This window comes from Petromyzon marinus, chromosome 2, assembly GCF_048934315.1.
Source record: "Petromyzon marinus isolate PM22_M1 ecotype Great Lakes invasive population chromosome 2, UKy_Petmar_22M1.pri1.0, whole genome shotgun sequence".
NCBI lineage: Eukaryota > Metazoa > Chordata > Hyperoartia > Petromyzontiformes > Petromyzontidae > Petromyzon > Petromyzon marinus.
In genome coordinates this window covers 8328752-8347987 of record NC_133668.1, presented here as the reverse complement: position 1 = coordinate 8347987, position 19236 = coordinate 8328752, and positions in this window count along the sequence as shown.

Below are 19236 nucleotides of genomic sequence, written 5' to 3'. Positions count from 1 at the left end.
GATGGGAGGGGAGTTGGGGGAGAATCTTTACATGCCTATCACTTTACCTATTTCGGCTGTGCATCTCAGGATGTTCAACAAGTGATTAAAGTTCGTTATCATCAGCGTCATAATCAGTCACGATTCATCCGCTGCTGGATGACAGCCTCCCCGAACCGTTATTCCTCACAGTCACAGCCTCGAATTGTGTAAAAAAAAAAAAAACCCCACCCTGTTCCTGCACATGAGCTCATTCCATCGCTCCGTCTTCTACGGCGGGGGTGCTGTCGAGCATTTTGACAAGAAAGGGGAGGTGATTATCCGTGTCTGGCAACATTGCTCCCACGTGGTTTATTAAGTCTTGTCAACCGAGTGGCCCCACCATGAAAGCGTTGCGCCACAGAGCGTTACGATCTTTAAAACAAGTATTTTTTAAAGAATGCATTCCAACTAAGGTTGGAGGTATTCATGCATCGGCTCTGTTCGTCTGCCTGTATGTAACGGAGGGATTCGTGATAATTTCTCGTAAGGATGATCCAATATGCGCATCCTTTTTTGAATTAAGTTGTGTTACTATTAAGCCAAAGAAAAACCCTCTCACGACTGTCAAACCATTGCCCAATAATTCTAGATTTTAAGCTTTCGTGACTGCAAGGATTCATACTTTTTGTTTTTTGTCGGTAAAGCCACGTAGGTAAAATAAAATAAGAGAAAATAACTAAATTAAATCACGACGTTTCGGAGGCAACACAAGCTTCCGTCTTCAGGTGGAACAGTTACAGCAAAATTGCTGTATCAAGTGAAGAGAGCTCTAAGACACCCGAGATTATATACAGGAGCCAGGAAGGGCCGTGAGGGGGGGGGGGGCTAAGATAAGCCGCCTTTTGTTATGCTGCAGGGGGTTCGGGGGAAGCGATGGCGAGCGGTACTCAAAAACGGGCGCAACAAACTGGAAGAAATGGAAATGGTGGTACAATTATAAGCCAGCTAAAGTTTGACTTGGTTGATGACATCTTTCCAATGGTTGCTCAATTTAAAACCATCCTCTCGGTTGAAGTTGTGTCTATGTTTGTATATCTGGATGGCTTCATGGACAAATCTTTGGTAACCTTCCGGATATTAACCTCCTGGATATTAGCAAAGATTTGTCCATGAAGCCATCCAGATATACAAACATAGACACAATGTATAGGAATAGGTTTTACCCTTTTAACTGGCACAAAAACTGACACCTTTATTCAAGGCATCATGTTTGCAATAACCACAACACAAGCAGTCAAAATGCAAACAAAAAAGACAACTCTGATAATAATATGCACTGCCCTTGAATTTGATTGGTCCACACCCGAGACGGCTTTTCTTAGAGCCTAGTCCCCATTGGTGTTGGATCAGAAGATGCCAAAAGGCGTACAACTCAAAAACAGCGCACTATCAGAGTATTGAGGGCTCGGGGTGAGCATTTACATTATGAGACCTCCTTTTTATTTGCATTTGACTGCTTGTGTTGTGGTTATTGCAAACATGATGCCTTGAATAAAGGTGTCAGTTTTTGTGCCAGTTAAAAGGGTAAAACCTATTCCTATAGCTTGTTACTGGCAAAGGAGGTCTCATAATAGACACAATGGTCAAATGGCCTCGTGGCAGCGCACTAACCGCTTGTTGCAGAGCCCCCAGCGGTTCTGAGTCGGCGGCCTTTCCCCGGATGCTGCTGCGGGTGTATTAGCCATAACGATGCACGTCGGATGCTTCACAGTGAACGTTAAACATCCGTTGTGTGCTGGCATCATGGTCCAAATTTGGAGAGAGAAAAAAAATCAACCGCGAATTGCCCAATTTGAAATACATAGAGGAGCAGCAAAACCGAATCTTATTTTTTTATACTTTTATACTGGCAAAAAAACTTCCCATTTAGGAGCAGCAACATTGCCGCCCCCCCCCCCCCCCCCATTGCGTAAAACTTCGCAGGACCCTCCTGAAAAATATCCATGAGACTTGGACTTTCCTGAGTAAACTAGGGCAGCAACGACAACAACAATAATAATAATTCCACTAAGCGACGTGGCGCGGGAGAATTTTCCATCCAGCAGTGGATTGACCTAAAGTGCCCTCGCGGGTTTTTTTTCACGTTTCCACAAATGGTCATCGACACCACATTGCCTTCTTCATGTTTTCAATTAAAGCGTCACAGTGCTCTTTCCCCACATTCCAGACGCACGTTTAAACAGCGTGCAAGTTAACTCCGCGTCCCCGTATAGGACCACCACCCCCCCACCCCCGCCGGGTCATGCCGTTGTCACTACGAGATCTCGGCTCTGCCGGGCTCGCGTGTTTGCCACGAGTGTGATGTTTGCACGGTGAAGCCATGGCTATAGGCGTTTTTTTAAAAAAAGGTATTTATGGATCGAGAGCCTATATTTCTGCCACACTGGCAAGTGATATATATGCACCCTCTGTTATTTATTACATGTATTTTTGCAGCGTTGGCGGACGCACGTGAAGGCGATTCGTCAGGATGATGGTTTTGGTCGCGAAGTTAAAGCAAACTTCGATGGCCAAGGATGCAAGTGTATATTTATACTTTGTATATATTGATTGAAGCTAAGCGCTAGCGATGTCAGCTTTTGAATAATGCACTCCGTGGTTTTAAATATTGAAATGTTTGCCCACGGATGTCACGTGAATTCAGCATAACCTCAGCCAGTGTGGAATTTAAACAAGGACATATTTTAACAGAGTGGAAAGGTATTCTTGGTTCTTTCGGTAAAGTCACCGCGTAGAAGGGAAACAATAAAATAATAAAAATATAAAACAATACAATTCTCACGACGTTTCGACTGCAACACAAGCAATCATCATCATCATCAGGTGTAAAACCACAGCAAGACCGGATTAAAAAAAACATACAACACTCATGCCTGCTATCACTAATATAATGAGCCAAGAATGTCTGTGCTTAACGTCACTCAACGTCGAGCAGCCCCCCTCATTAATAATCATGAACAAGAGGGGACCTCCACATGGACCCCCCCCCCCCGTCATTAATCATCATGAACGGGTGACGTCACTCCGCATGAAGAAGGTGGAGCGGAATCTTGATTTGAAGCTTTCGTGACTACAGGAATCCATACTCTTTGGTTCTTTGGGTAAAGTCACGTTAGGTATGAAATGAAATAAATCACGACGTTTTGGGCACAACACAAGCGTCCGTCATCAGGTGGACGGACGTTTGTGTTGCGCCCGAAACGTCGTGATTTATTTTTTTATTTTATACCTAACGTGACTTTACCCAAAGAACCAAAGAGTATAGTGGAGCGGAAACAAAAATTTTGTTTACGCAAATTAGCTTCAATTTTGACCTTTCTTTATGGGAAGTAAAGCTCACAAAGAAATCAGCGCAGCAACTAATATAACGACATAAAAAAAACGCTGTGTGTGTCGCGCGCGTGACGTCACTCCACATGCCCCCCCCCCTCATTAATATTCACGTGTGCCTGCATTTTTTTACTAACGCAGGTCGAGCGGCTATGAAACATTTTTTTATCCAAATTCGCTTTCGATTTTTCGTATCTTTATAGAAAGTGAAGGCAATAAATAATTCTACGCCGCATCACAGTGCATTTGGTGCCTTTATTTATTTCCTGGGCACGTCCAACGAAAGGCAGGTGTCTACTTTACGCTGCCAAATGATGCTACGATAAACATTTCTCCGCCGCCTTGCAGACATTGTATCGAATTCCAATTGTTTTCAACCCCCCAGCGAGCGAAAGCGGACGATTAGTAAGTTATCAGAGCTAGTGAATTGCAAGTAATTGATCGTCCGTTAAAGACAGTGCTACTGTGACATTACGTCGGGTGTTTGATGACTTAGTTGCGTGCAGATGTAGTGGATTAAGACGCGCATACGAGGGGGGGGATGGTAAAGACGCGCGAGTTATGGGCAGTGGGGTTACGCCGGGCCGGCCAGATGTGGCGGTGGGAAACTGTGCGGTAATGACGGGCCAATTAAGCTGGAGAGCGATGTACGGCTGTGATTGGCTGGGGTTGTTGTCAAGGGCGGAGTGGCGCCGGGATGTCTGGGAATAGAGGCCTAATTAATTGGTTAGTAATGAGAACGGGGATATATTCTGGAGACGGGAAGAACGAGGGGAGTTGTTGTTGCTGGGACTGGAACGAAGCAGGTCGGGGAGAACCGGAGCGAAGACATAGGAGACAGAACAGGCTAGCAGTAGAGTAGAGACGAGCAGAGACAAGCAGAGACAAGGAGAGACAGAGACGAGCAGAGACGAAGAGAGACGAAGAGAGACAGGGACGACGCAGAGGGACAGTGAGGGATAGGGGATGAAGCGGAGTGAGCGAGACGGGCGGCGAGCGAGCTGCGGCTAAGCGGAATGACGGAGTCCCAGACGTGACGTGAAGAGTCACAGACGTGACGTGAAGAGTCACAGACGTGATGTGAAGAGTCACAGACGTGATGTGAAGAGTCACAGACGTGATGTGAAGAGTCACAGACGTGATGTGAAGAGTTGTAATAAAAGTGGTGTCGGGAGAAAACAAGAAAGTTGTCCGCGTCAAGTCGACCACTACACAACAACCACTGCCATTGATGCAGTGCTGCGGTCAAATGCTGTGAGGTGTTTTATGACTTCCTTCTGCGCAACATTCACTGCCATTAATACAGTGCTACAGTGAAATGCAGTGGAATGTTTGATGACATTCTTTTTTTCAATATTCCCTGCCATTACATTTAGACAAGATAAAATTATAATTTGATCAATGTATTCATAACTCTAATGTCCCTCTTTGGTCTTCGTTATTTGCTAAGTTGTTTAAGACAGTATCAGCACTCTTACTTTCTTTACTCTTCGCTATCAAGCGTCCATCGGTGAAAATACATTTGGCAGCTAGCAGCTTCAGGTGCTTTGAAAACAGTGCTCAAGTGAAGTTATGGGTTTTTTTCAAATGAAATAGCCACAGAGATTGTTGTTCGCCTTTGCAACCGAGGCGAAATCGTCTTCATCCCGAGACTCGACCAAGCTCCAAGTGATGTCAGTCTTCCTTTCGTACTGCAACGAATACAAATTCCGATAAGTCCTGCGCATGCGATGACGATCAACAAGTAGCAGGTTGAGAATTTTGAAAATGTGGGTATTTATCTCAATGAACCCGTTTTTTCCCATGGCCAGTTGTACGTGGCTCTGTCTAGATTAAGATATCCTCAGCGGATCAAAGTATTCATCAAGGAGAGCCAACTGCAGGGCAACCTTTTGAAGAGATCCACACAAAATATCGTATACTGAAAAATCTTCCAAAGTCCTTAATTTCATTTAATAAAATATTTACGTGCTACATTTCCTAATAAAAGTAACAATCACACAATAAAACGTTAATTTACATCTTTAATATTACAGCTTCCGTCCGAGGACGGGCTAACAAGCTAGTATGATTATAATGATGGTAAACACAGCCTTACGATAAGCGGACATACCGGATTTTTGCAACATTTAACGGATATGGCTGTAATGAGTTGGGCCATGCGGTTTACGGGGTTAGAGCGCTGAGCTGGTAACCACTAAGATCCAGGTTTATAATTTGGAAATTCAGCCACTGCCTGTGATTAAACTGTGTTTCTAAACTGCCCTCCCGCCCACCCACACGCTCCCGTCTGTTGTTTACCAACATCACCCCTTCCTCTTTGGTTCTTTCGGTAAAGTCACGTAGGTAACAAAAAATAACAGATCACGACGTTTTGATCGCAACACAAGCAATCATCATCAGGTGGGACAACCACAGCAAGAAAAAAACTGCTGAAGTAGGCGAGAGATCTGCCGTGGCACGAGGTTATATAGGCCTCGGCAGTAGAGGGGGAGAGAGAAGGGGAGGGGCGAGGAGGCAGGGCAGCAGCATCCGGGTCACTGGAGTAAAGTGGGCCACCGCAGCAGCACTGGAGAGGTCGGCTCCTGTTCTTCACTCATCGACATCTATCCAACGCAGTCTCCGTCCGTCTCTTGCTTCTCAACGCGCGGCTTCCAGTGTGCATCGCCACGCGCCTTTGGTAAAGTCAGGGATACATTCTTGAGACGGGTCCAAACACACGACTGCAGTCTGGTGTGCACTGGGATCTTTCGTAACAGTGTTTATCCTCGTCCTAGTCATTTTGTAATTTTCATTTGTTGTTTTTCGAAGCTCCCATAACTCCCATGATTTACTTCTGCTGGTCACATGTCAGCATGCGGTTTGTTTTTTTTATTCATCTGCCGTCCTCGAACTGCAACATTGTGATCCGTGTAAAATGGTCGGTACAATCATTGCTGTTTCATATATACCTCGATTTTCGTGTTCATAGCAATGTCAAATTCACGTTCCATTATCCCAGCGAATGCTTTTTATTTCGTCATCGCCGTATCCATTTGTTCGACAGCAACCCTCCGAGTTGCTTTGGCAGAACGCCGCTGCCAATGGGGCGATGGCTGGTGGACAAGACTGGTGACAATGGTTTTCAAACCGGAGGACACACACTCCAAGACGAAGCCACTGGCCACTGGGAGCCATTCACTTTTAAATCTAGATTTAGAAAACGTATTTATTTATAACTGCTTTGTTATTCCCCCCCCCCGCGCATCCTATTAGCACGGTTGGCTACATACGGTGCAAAAGCAGTTCATCATACATACAAGAGAGGAGGATCACAGTGGAGATGTAACAGTGAGCTCAATTCATTGCGCAGGAGTGAGATGGATCGTGACATCACGAGACCACGAGAGATGACAAAATAACGATCCCCAGTGCCAAGCGAAAACAAAGCGCAGCTTTGCACAAATATAATAATTGGCACGACATAAACAATAATAAAACATGAATCGTGGTTAAGTGTAAAACACAATTCGTTTCGTCCAAACAAAGGCTTTTCAAAAAGTTGCTTTCTAAATGTTCGTTTACATTTTTTTTGTGGAAGCCCGCGGGGCCTTCTTATGTCTCGGCATTGCTGATGCATAAATACTGGAGAAGTAACAAACTCAACACACTCGTCGACAACACTGCCTTACAAGACAAAATATATAATAGGCGATGCTATTATACATCGTTGCCTGTCGCGAAGGTAACAATTGTGATATACAGTATATATTTTCAGGCAATTTCCTGTACACACTGGGTTTACAAATCTTGTCAGAACAGCATTTTTGTTTTTGGAAGAACAAATGTTGGAGAATAACTGCAACATAAATTCAGGAGCATCATAACTTCATTCGTTTTTTTCTTATCAATATTCCAGTGTGAAAATTCACCCAACCACCCATTCGTCAATTCAGATTATTGGCTCCACCTCACGTTCGATCGATCATTCGCACTGACATAATTATGATTACAGGTATGATTACAGCAGTGCATACTGACTGTGGTGGTAACTGCTATGATAACAGCAGTGCATACTGACTGTGGTGGTACCTGCTAGTCCCGTGCAGAGCCCCCGGCCTCGCCTAGATTGCCCAGCCTGCCGAGGTGGCACCTTGGCAGGCTGAGGCTGGGCCTGCTATCCTCCCCCACCATCCCCCCGCCCATGGTACAATAATACTATCTAAGCGCTATAATATTAGTATCTACCGACCCTATAGTAGTAAGTACACACAGGGGTGGTGGGGGGGGAGAAGAGGACATGACACTTTGATGAATTTATCTCAGCGTTGTGTGTATTTTATTTTGCGTTTTGAACGCGAATGAGAAATCCCCCCCTCCACCGATGACGCGCGTGTGTTGCTAGGGGCAACCCCGGGCAGTTTTAGCAGCGCGAGGAAATAATTAAATAATAAAATCGCACTCTATTGCTCATTTTACTACTTTAAAGTTGGCGGATGGGAAAACGGAAGAGCGCTGGCTCACCACGGGGCTTATGGTGTGGTACTCGGCTCCTTTTTTTAAACGCAAACCCCACGGTTTACGAGTCAAATCCTTCGCAAGTTGCATGCACACAAACACAGAGACAGACAGACGGACGGACAGAGGGACGGACGGAGACACAGACAAAAAAATGTCTTTTATAGGTAAGATAGAACTGGATAAATGCATTAAGGCCTAGGTCTATAATGAGGTAGGAGCAGTACAGCCTCTCTGACTGGGGCCAGGTCCCAGCGTCTCCAGAGCCAGCCACGCGGCTTTTTAAGGACTGCTTCGTGACCTTTGCTGATTTCATGACCGTCTCTTATTCACCACATCGCATTGCGGCTCTTGAAATTATGCGGGGGGGTGGGTGGGGTGGGTGGGGGTCGGTTACTCAATTCAAAAGAAAAACAAAGGAGAAAGAACGATGAGATGTTTTTTTTCAGTTCTGGAAAGTCCATGATATCGGGACTGATCATCGCCTACCGGATGAGCAGCCCATCTGGAAAACCCATTCATTTGTAGGTGGACTGACCGATCGCATCATCGTACTACGATTGAAAATAATCCATGGCCTGGAGTTTCCCGGCTGGCTGCTGACTGGGCTCCTCACCACCCCCCAATGATTAGCTCTGTTTTCTGGGCTATTTCGGTAAAGTCACGTAGAATGGGAATAAAATAATAAAAATAATAATAACAGAATAAAATTCTCACGACGTTGGAAAGACATTATAAACCATTTCGGGTTCTTGATTGATTGTATTTTACGGTGACTTTCAGACCGCAGTCCATTCGCTGGCACTGCCTATTAGTACCTATCACACTACGGTCAATAGTATAGTTTATAGCATTTGTATAATAAAAAATAGTATAACAGTGTAATGTTTAACATAATTCATAAGGCAATATATAGTACCGTAATTGTATAATGAATATACAGCAGTGTGGTATACAGTAGGGTTAATAGAATAATACATAGTGTAATACGACAAGTCTAATATTTTATAGTCTAAAGTATAGGGTAGTGTATAGTAACGCATTGTATAATTCAAGGGTGGGATTTGTCTATGGATACCATATTATACGATGTAGTTTAGATTGGAAGGTATAATATTGTATTGTATAGTAGTCTAGTTTATAGCATAGTTATAACGCAACACAGGACAGAGCAGTGGCTGCTTCCTCCTCTTCCCCCCCCCTCCGTTCCGAACATAGATGGACTCGTCCGTCTGAACACAAGCTCGTCGTTCTCCGTGGTGTTAATCCCTCATATTAACATCATGCTAATCCCCCAGTTACATGCTAATTTACTGTTGATATGTAAACTGCTGCTAATCCCTCACACCAACATTATGCTAGTCCCCCAGTTACATGCTAATTTATATGTAAACTCCTCTCCCCCCTCCCCTCGTCCATCTGAACATAGCTCGTCGCTCTCCGTGGTGCTAATCCCTCACACCAACATCATGCTAATCCCCCAGTTACATGCTAATTTATATGTTAACTCCTTTGTCAAGGCGCTCTGTTCCTCCCACACAGCTTAAAAGACGCTGTCCATGCTTGGCAGTGTTCACTCAAGCACTGTCTTCCGGACAGTCCTGTTTCTTCACCAGAGGAAGGCTACTTGTGTTGTGGCCGAAACGTCGGGAGAATTTTATCCTGTTATTATTTTTATTATTTTATTCCCATTCTACGTGACTTTACCGAAATAACCCAGAAGATAAATCCCTGCAATCACGAAAGCTTTAAATCGAAGATTAGCTCTGTTGTTAGTGGCTGCTGCGGGCCGTTTACACCGGAACTTGCTGGGTAACTGGCTACAACTATGGATATCAATAGGTGTCTGCTTGGTGTTTGAACATGTGAACACCTGCATTATTGCCGGAAAGGGTAAAGCCTATTTCTTTGCTCATCGAATGAACTCAGGTTGTACTGCATTGCGCATTCCCAAGAGCGTGTTAGGGAGGAAGTTTTCAGCTCCCCCCGGGCTGCTTCTTGTCCACCCAGCAGTTTTGAAAAGGTTCACCGCAGTTGGTCGATCGGCAGCAGGTCACGTGTGGTGATATTTAAAAAAAAATGTGAATACCTATCCCACCTCTTCAAAGACACGGCGCTCAGGGGCCCCCTCTAGTGGAGGCCCTTTCGCCAACAGTGGCCACGTGCAAGCAATCGCGGGGATCCACCTTTGCCTTTCAGCACCGTAAATCATGGTCACGTGCCCAGTGGGGCATTTGTGGGGGCGGGGCGGGCACGGGTTGGAACGGTCGCGGGCAGAGTTTGTAGTCTGTGCGCAATGTAATCGGATCATGTCGGGATCAGCGCGGATTGCACGCGCGAGCAACGAGGGCAGTGTAAATATTTTGGCCGCTTAGTGAGACCCGCTTAGGGGGTGGGGCTTCGTGTGTGTTCGCCTGACCACAAACCACTCGTTTCGCGTGGCTGCGTTCGGGCTTTTGCCGCACGCATTCGGTGTCAGATCTTGAAACTGAACAATGCAACCGGCAAGTGTTAGGGTAAGGAGATTACCTGGCGATATCGGAAGGCAGCTGGAGCTGCAATGTGAACGCGTTATCTTGAATGGTGCGTGTCCCATGCGTTGTCCCCCCCCCCCCACCCCTCGCCGATACCTCCGATGAGCACGGTTGGCTACGTACGGTGCGAAAGAAGTTCAGAATAGTACGCACATGAGAAACGGCGACCTTCAATGTCCCGTTGAGGACACACACGTGATTTTCAAGACGGCTATCCCGAAACGGAGGACTGACCCCTTAAATAAACCGGAACAGATGGCATCCTGAACAGCGGGAGGGCTACTATCTCAAACTCCATTTCTCTTTTGGGACCGTCCATAAATGACGTCACGCACCTGGGGGGGGTGGGGGGGGGTCAGACATTTGTGACGATGTGTGACGGGGGGGGGTGTTTGAGAAATGTGACGTCACATCAAAATGCGCAACTTTAAATAATTATAGACAACGCGTTCTACTTCATTAAATAGACTTTTTAATAAATGTTTTCTCCTGCAACATCAGAGTGCAGCGCCACATTAAATACGCACTACAATGACAATTTTTTAAAGCGATTTGAAGCATGTTTTATTTTGGGGGGGGGGGGGGGCAGAGCTTTGTGACGTCATATTTGAGGGGGGGGGGGGGTTGTGACGATGGGGGGGGGTCAAAAATCGTCCAAAATCGCGTGACGTCATTTATAGACGGCCCCTTTGTTTTAAACCAAATTTCGTTCGTACGTAACCAACAATGCTAATCGCGTGTGATGTGGCCAGACCGATCCCACATTCATCTGCTTTGTGTCCACGTCACGTGGAACGTGCTTCGCAATCATCAGGAGGCGTGTGCCGCGTGTAACCACTGGAGATTGAGAAGCCCAACTCGTCTAAGAGGACCTCTGCTTATAAAACACTAGCTGTACTACCCGGCTTCGCCCGGGACTTGGATCCACCACGCCCGACCGCCTTTGTCTCCCCAGTGGCGATGTTCACACACCACAGCAGTTAGTCGTTTGATGCTGAGTCGACCTAGGGGAGGCCCAGAAGCGGTTGAAATAATCGTCACCGGTGGTGGCCGTGAGCGGGAATGGAACTCGGGTCGCCGGGTTCGTAGCGCAGCGTAGCGCTAACCGCTACACTACAATGTGTTACGCTTCCACGTGTGTGGGTCACGTGACAGATTTGACGTCACAGTTGACTTGCCGTGCAAAAAATAAATGCATTATTGAGCTTCCCCCTAAAAAAAATGTATTTTTATAATTTTTGCATGGTGTACAGTCTGGAAAGTACCCACATGGCAAATTTCCAGTTTGTTGCATGTCGGGAAGTACGCTAAACATTATGAACAGACACATTCACAACTTTGCCTTTTATAGATGTAGTGGAGTACGAAGGTGCGTTGTGGAGGCGGCGTGATTGCATGATCACACAGACAGTACGGATTATCTTGAGTCAGCCTGTAGCGGAGGCAAAAACAGATGGATTTAGTCTTGCCTCCGTCTCTGTCTCCCCTCAGCGTTGGCGGTGGAGCTCTCATTGTGGGATCTCCCATTGACATGCTAATTCTTCTGACCCCCCCTCTCTCTCTGTACCCCCTCTCTAGCTATTTAAGGCCTCGACACTGAGACGTTGTTTCTCTGTGTGCCCATGCGTGTCTCTCTCTCTCTCTGTGTCTCTGTGTTAACTCTTTCCGCTTGTGTGTCTGTGTGTGTGTCTCCGGTTCTGTGTCTCTTGGACGTAATCAGCCAGGTGGGGTGTTGACTGCTGTGTCAGCCGACTTTCTGCGCTGTGTTGCATTATATTTCTAGGTTTGCTAGGTTTGTTTCTCTTTCATTTGTGCCTGATGATGATTGCTTGCTTTGCAATCGAAACGTCGTATGATATTGTGTAATTTGTTATTTTTTTATTTCTACGTGACTTTACCGAAAGAACCAAAGAATAATTCCTCCAGTCACAAAAGCTTAAAATCAAGTTTATTCACCTCTACGGGGAGGTTTAAATTTTTTTTTTCCTCTCTCTCTGTGTCTCGTTGTTGTCTCTCTGCTTGTGTGTCTGTCTTTGTGTCTCAATGTCTGTGCCTTGTCTCTCTCCCAAATTGCTCTGTGTCTCGTTGTTGTATCTCTCTGCTTGTGTGTCTGTCTTTGTGTCTCCATGTCTGTGCTTTGTCTCTCTCCCAAATTGCTCTGTGTCTCGTTGTTGTGTCTCTCTGCTTGTGTGTCCGTCTTTGTGTCTCAATGTCTGTGCCTTGTCTCTCTCCCAAATTTCACACTTAACTTCTAATTGAGCAATGTTTGGAGTGGCGTAATCGACCAGGCCATGTGTTGATTGTGTGTTGACCGACTCTGTGTCGCATTACATTACATTCCCAAATTTTACTAAGTTAGTTTGATTTAGTGTTGCCTCCGTCTCTGTCTCCCCTCAGCGTTGGTGGTGGAACTCTCGTTGTGGGATCTCCCATTGACATGCTAATTCTTCTACCCCCCCCCTCTCTCTCTGTACCCCCTCTCTGGCTATTTAAGGCCTCGACACAGAGACGTTGTTTCTCTGTGTGCCTATGCGTGTGTCTCTCTCTCTGTATCTCTGTGTTAACTCTTTCTGCTTGTGTGTCTGTGTGTGTGTCTCCGGTTCTGTGTCTCTTGGACATAATCAGCCAGGTAGGGTGTTGACTGCTGTGTCAGCCGATTTTCTGCGCTGTGTTGCATTATATTTCTAGGTTTGCTTCTCTTTCATTTGTGCCTGATGATGATTGCTTGCTTTGCAATCGAAACGTCGTATGATATTGTGTAATTTGTTATTTTCTATTTCTACGTGACTTTACCGAAATAACCAAAGAATAGTATGGGTCATGTTAGGACAGCCAGGTGCAAGGGCTGGGACGATGAGGTAATGGTTGGGCCAATTAAGCCAGAGGACCAGCGACGGCGGTGATTGGCTGGGGCTGTTGTCAAGGGCGAGGAGGCGTCGAGATGTCTGGAGAAAGACAGGTGTTCTGAGGACGCGAAGCGTGGGCAGGCACGCGGGACAATTAATTAGGGGTAAATTTCGATTTAAAGCTTTCGTGACTGCAAGGATTCATCTTCTTTGGTTCTTTCGGTAAAGTCACGTAGAATGAGAATAAAATAATAAATTGATAAAATAAAATAACGCAATAATATTATTGTGTTATTTTATTTTATCAATGTGTTTAAAATAACACAACAATAATATTATTGTGTTATTTAATTTTATCAATGTATTATTGTATTCGCATTCTACGTGACTTTACCGAAAGAACCAAAGAAGATAATTAGGGGTAATGAGAGCGGGTATAAGAGCGGGAGTCAACAGAGGGGGTTGAATGGTGAAGAGCTCGGAGAGAAGTCGAAGAGCGGAGAGCTTGGAGATGGGTTGACGTTGGAGAGCTTAGGGAAGACAGAGTTTGAGAGACAGAGTTTGAGAGACAGAGTTGGAGTTAAGAGTTGAAGGGTGGAGTTGCTGAGTGCAAAGACGCTGTGTGCGAAGACGCTGTGTGTGAAGTCGCTGAGTGCAAAGTCGCTGTGTGTGAAGTCGCTGTGTGCGGAGACGCTGTGTGCAAAGTCGCTGTGTGCGAAGACGCTGAGTGCAAAGACGCTGTGTGCGGAGTCGCTGTGTGCGGAGTCGCTGAGTGTGGAGTCGCTGAGTGCGAGCAAGCGAAGTGATCGTGGGGAGTGGAGAGACAAAGGTGGCGAGCGAATCGAGTGAAGCACGGCGAGCGAGCCGTGGCGATCTGGATACTGTGGAATGTGGAGGACATGCTGAGAGTTGTAAATAAAGCGGTGTTCGGAGAAAGACAGACGTCCGAGTGAAATCAAACACTACATATATATGGAGATGAAAATATCCTCGCTGCTGAGACCCCCACCCCCCTCTGCCCCTGCCCCTCTCCTCTGCCCCCCCCCGGCCCTCCGCTCCCCCGCCCCGATGACCGCGACCATTCACTTTCAAATAATTTGTGGTTATCGCTCCTCTTACGCCCTGTGGAGAAGGGACACTGCCCGGAACGTCGCCCTATGGCCGTGCTATTGAGGAACGTGTATGAGTGTGCACCACTACCAACGTAGCAGCATCGCCACATCATTTTATTTCTCACGTGGATGAAATGAATATAGCCTCGGGAAGTGCACCTTTTCATCATCGCGTTGATGAACATCGATTCCTAAGGCTCGCGATCCGTCGAATTGCATCGCGTGAGCACGAATCAAGGTTTGTCGATGCCCAGCAAATACGATGAGAATGCGATTTGCAAATATTATCCATTTAGGCTAATGTAGCAAAATGTATAAAGGAGGCAGAGAGAGAGAGAGAAAAAAAACTCCTTTAAGAAAGTTTTTTTTTTAAACAACGGTTTTATTAACAACTTCGTTTAACTCACGGTCGAGAAGTACGTTAATGGCGCCTGAGACACGTGGCACCTGCTTCTTGTGCGAGCCGATTCCACACTTTAGGGACCGCGGCGTTTTTGACCTACACAAATATATATAAATAACAAGGCGTCCATACAAAATGTAAATTTCGTTAAAGTAGCGAATTAATAGATTAATTGATGCCGATTTTGATGCAGGCATGCATTGTCACCGGATCTGAGTACGTGTGCAAAATGTGGAATTGATTGGATAACGGGAAGTGGACGAAATTTTGATTGCAAGATTTGACCACGACAAACAGAGGAATCAAGTTAAGTAAAACCGTTGAAAAAAATCCCCAAAACAATATAAACGAGACGGTAAATATAACGAGACACAAATATATATTTATTTCATCAGTAAATCCCTTCCGCACCCCCCCCCATACCGACACTGAACAAGCACTGCGTATTTCGCCAGACGAGTTGGAAAACGTGGGTCTCTGAACTGTCTTAAATTTACACTGGGATGCCGCTACTCTTTGGTTCTATTCGGTAAAGTCACGTAGGTAAAAAATGAAACAACAAAAATTACGACGTTTCGGCCACAACACAAGCGGCCTTCATCAGGTGAAGGGACCAGACACTCCAGCGCTGGAGTGAAACAGAGCCAAGCTCAGATCGCGATCTTTAAGCTGTGTGAGAGTAATTAAGGTGCCTTGACAAAGGAATTAGCATAAAAATTTGCATTTTAATAGCCGGACTTAGCATGATGAAAGGTGGGGAGGGGGTCGACCTGTGCAGGCTGGCGAGGGGGCACGGCAGCGTCCACATGCTGGTGGTGTGAAAAGGGGATTTTAAGAAGCTGCGAAAGTTTGGGGTACCACTGCTTGAAAAATATACTGTACCATTGAAAAATTAGTTTAATGTTTGGTTCGATTTAGAACATCTTTCCAATGGTTGCAATTTTTTATGCTAATTCCTTTGTCAAGGCACCTTAATTACTCTCACACAGCTTAAAGGTCGCGGTCTGAGTTTGGCTGTGTTTCACTCCAGCGCTGTCCTCGAGACAGTCTGGTCCCTTCACCTGATGAAGGCCGCTTGTGTTGTGGCCGAAACGTCGTGATTTTTGTTGTTTTATTTTTTTACCTACGTGACTTTACCGAATAGAACCAAAGAGCATGGATCCTTGCAGTCACGAAAGCTTCAAATCTAGAATTGGGATGCCGCTGTTCAACGGCCCCCTGCTGCTGCTTTGTCCTTCCAAACACGGGACAGCAGTGCCCCCTGTCGGACTCGCTGTGCCGTCGTACGCTGAATGCCCTCTCACCTGATTTGGACCACACGCTGGGCACGGGTCAAATCAAAGGGAAAATTATGCGCTCACGCCACCCACCACTGACAGAAATTCCTCCACTCGGGGCAACTCTAAAGAGCCCATCTAACAATCTAACAATCTAACAGGGTACTTGGCCTATTCTTCCAAAGCTGGCCAGACGTCTTTGAAGACGTGTATGGTATTTATCTTGAATTTATTTTGTACGGAACGTAGCTAAGCGTGATTAATGGAGGTGCGGGGGAAGGACAATAACACTAAACAAAAAAGCAGTTGTAAAGAAATTAGTTTTAAATCTAGATGATGTCAAAGTGCATAGCTCCAGTGGCTCCCTATTATCGGAAGGAAGAGCGTTCCAGACGGCAACAGAAGCGCATCTGAAAGCACGCGATCCGGTGACCGTCTTTGTTCGATGGTTATCCAAAAGCCGGCTGCTACGAGAAATGATGATCGGAGTTCGCATGATGGTTTATGCGTCTTGCCGAGATCAGCGAGGTGGCTGTTTACCCACACTTTACCCCACAACAGCCGATCGACTGCGTTGCTGAATCGAGTGAAGTTGATTCTCATGCTCGCGATAAATATTCGCGAGATTGGGCGTCCACACTTCGCTCATGCCACAATGGGTCACATCAGTTCCTCGTGTTCCCCGCTAGCTCTCGGGATTCTGCTCCTACCAGTGATAGCACGTGCTTCCCCCGTTAGCCACAAAGGGTCCATCCATGCAACGTGCCCCATTGTTTGTGTATTTATTATTTGCCCTGGCCTGAGTGTGACATTGAAGATGTTCGGGAGCCGTAATTTGTGTCGGTATATTTTACATCCGCTCCATGTGCCGAGAAGTAGGCTCTGCACCTGGGGTGACCGAGCCTTTGCATGTTGCTGTGCCAAGACTACGGAATGCCTTCCCATTAGTATTTCGACAGGTGAGCTTACTCGCCCTGTTTAGGTCTTCTTTAAATACTCACCTATTTCGCTGGCCTACACTTCCCATGTATGGTCAGTGGACTCAGGGCTTTGTTGTAGCATGGCGCACTGAGATCCCTGTGTGAATTGCGCCTTGTAAATTTAAACTATTATAGTCCCAGGTTCCTTAGGAACTCAGGGCACATTGCCATCAAATCCCAGTGCCTTGTTGAACGTTATGGCCCTGAGGGGCGCCTTCACTTCAGCGGCAGTGTACGGGGCCTCGTTAGATCTGTTGCTTGTGAAAGGACTTCACCAAATCGAGATTCTAGACTATGTATTCTTTAATTCAACCACCATAATAAACAGCCACGACAGCTCCAGTCCCGGCATCTGAAGAACCCTTTCTCTTTCCTTGTCCCCAATCCAGTTCCAGTACCCTCGGTCAATTCCCAATTATCCAATCCACCTATCAAATTATTGTTTTTTTTTTTTTTTACCAGTTAAGGCCCACTGACCTAAAGATACGACCTGGACACAAATGATATCTCAACGAAGTGGCTTACATTGTGGAAATGTATAGCAGCCAAATACTATAAACGCGTGTTTCTAAATGTGGACGGAAAATCGGAGGAAATGCACGCGACCACGGGAAGAGAGACATGGAAACTCCAAATATACAACAGGCATCAGGGTCAGGATCGAACCCACGACCCCCTGTATAACAGGCAAGGCAGGTGTATGCGGATGCAGACTACGCTCCAACCCCAGCCCATCATTACCCAATTACGTTTGCTATTAGATGTCTACATCTGCCTAGATCGTCGCAAGTTAATGGTGAGTTATTTCCGGACAGCTTGTTTGGTGAGCTTGTCGGATTTTTTTTTCCCCGTTATATGGATGCATGTTGAACTTCTTTACGCACCAACCGTGCTAATCGGAGGTGCGAGGTTACAGCATGTGTTGGGAAGCCATGGCATATCAAGATATCAAGGCTGTTAGTGAACGTAATTGTAGCACATGCATCCTGTTACACGTGCGTTGCTGCCATCATTGCCGGACGGTGACCTGTGCCTAGAAGCACCAACCCTCGCTCGGCTCCACGTGCAGAGACTCATCCACGGCCTCCCGCGCGTGTTACGATTCGTGTCCACCTGTTGTCCTCGCGACACATTTTAACGACATGAGCGCGCTGTGGCCTGGGCTGACCGCCCCCCTCCCCCATCCCGCCATCTCCCACATTGCATACACCTCACTCACCTCACTTACCGCACTCCCCCAATTCCCAGTACGATTCGTGTCCACCTGTTGTCCTCGCGACACATTTTAACGACATGAGCGCGCTGTGGCCTGGGCTGACCGCCCCCCTCCCCCATCCCGCCATCTCCCACATTGCATACACCTCACTCACCTCACTTACCGCACTCCCCCAATTCCCAGTACACATTCACTCAAATATAACTCAAAGATAAAGTCAAAGATGCATCTGTGACACGCACACAAATAAACTTGACTGATGGACCCACGCCCCCTCCCCCCTCCACCCCCCTGCCAACCTCCTCCACATCTGTTTTGGCTAAAATTCTAAATCAAATGAATGCGAGAGAGGCAACGGGGGAGGACGCGAACAACGATGGGGCGAAATTCGTAAACGACGAGTTTGCGAATCGAATGATCGATTGGTAACTCGCGCAACACCAGGTCACCCACGTGCTCCGGCTCGCCTGGTTACGCAACGCGTTCGTGAATGAGAGTCGCTCAGGGGCATCTGGGACAGCTGAGGTTGCTGACAGTGGGCATAGCCATCGAGGGTGCAGGCAGTGTAGCTGCACCGGGACCCAGGCACGGGCCTACTCCGAGGGGAGTGGGGGTAGGACATTTATATATTTAGTGACTTGTTTCACCATTTCATCTATTTTGCAGTCCTATCGTTTTTGTCATTATTGTTTGCTGTCGTAACTTGCTGACCTCCGTGCCCACACTGGACATCTGTGGGGGAAAAAGAGCATCATAGCTCATCGAATTCCTCCTCCTGCAGTCTAAATAAAGATTCTGTTTTCTGACATTTGATCCTTTGCAGCAGGGCCCATGCCAACCACGCTTCTACGCCCCTGGCAAGTGGGGCTCCCATCTCGTCACGTTGCTCTGCACACATAGCCCGTGCGACGCAAAGAAGTTCTGTCATTTTGCCACGGACCCAGTTGCACAATCAAGGAGACCCCCCTGCTGAGGGCGAGCACGCGGTCGGAATGAAAGAATGGTCTGGCATTATTGCGG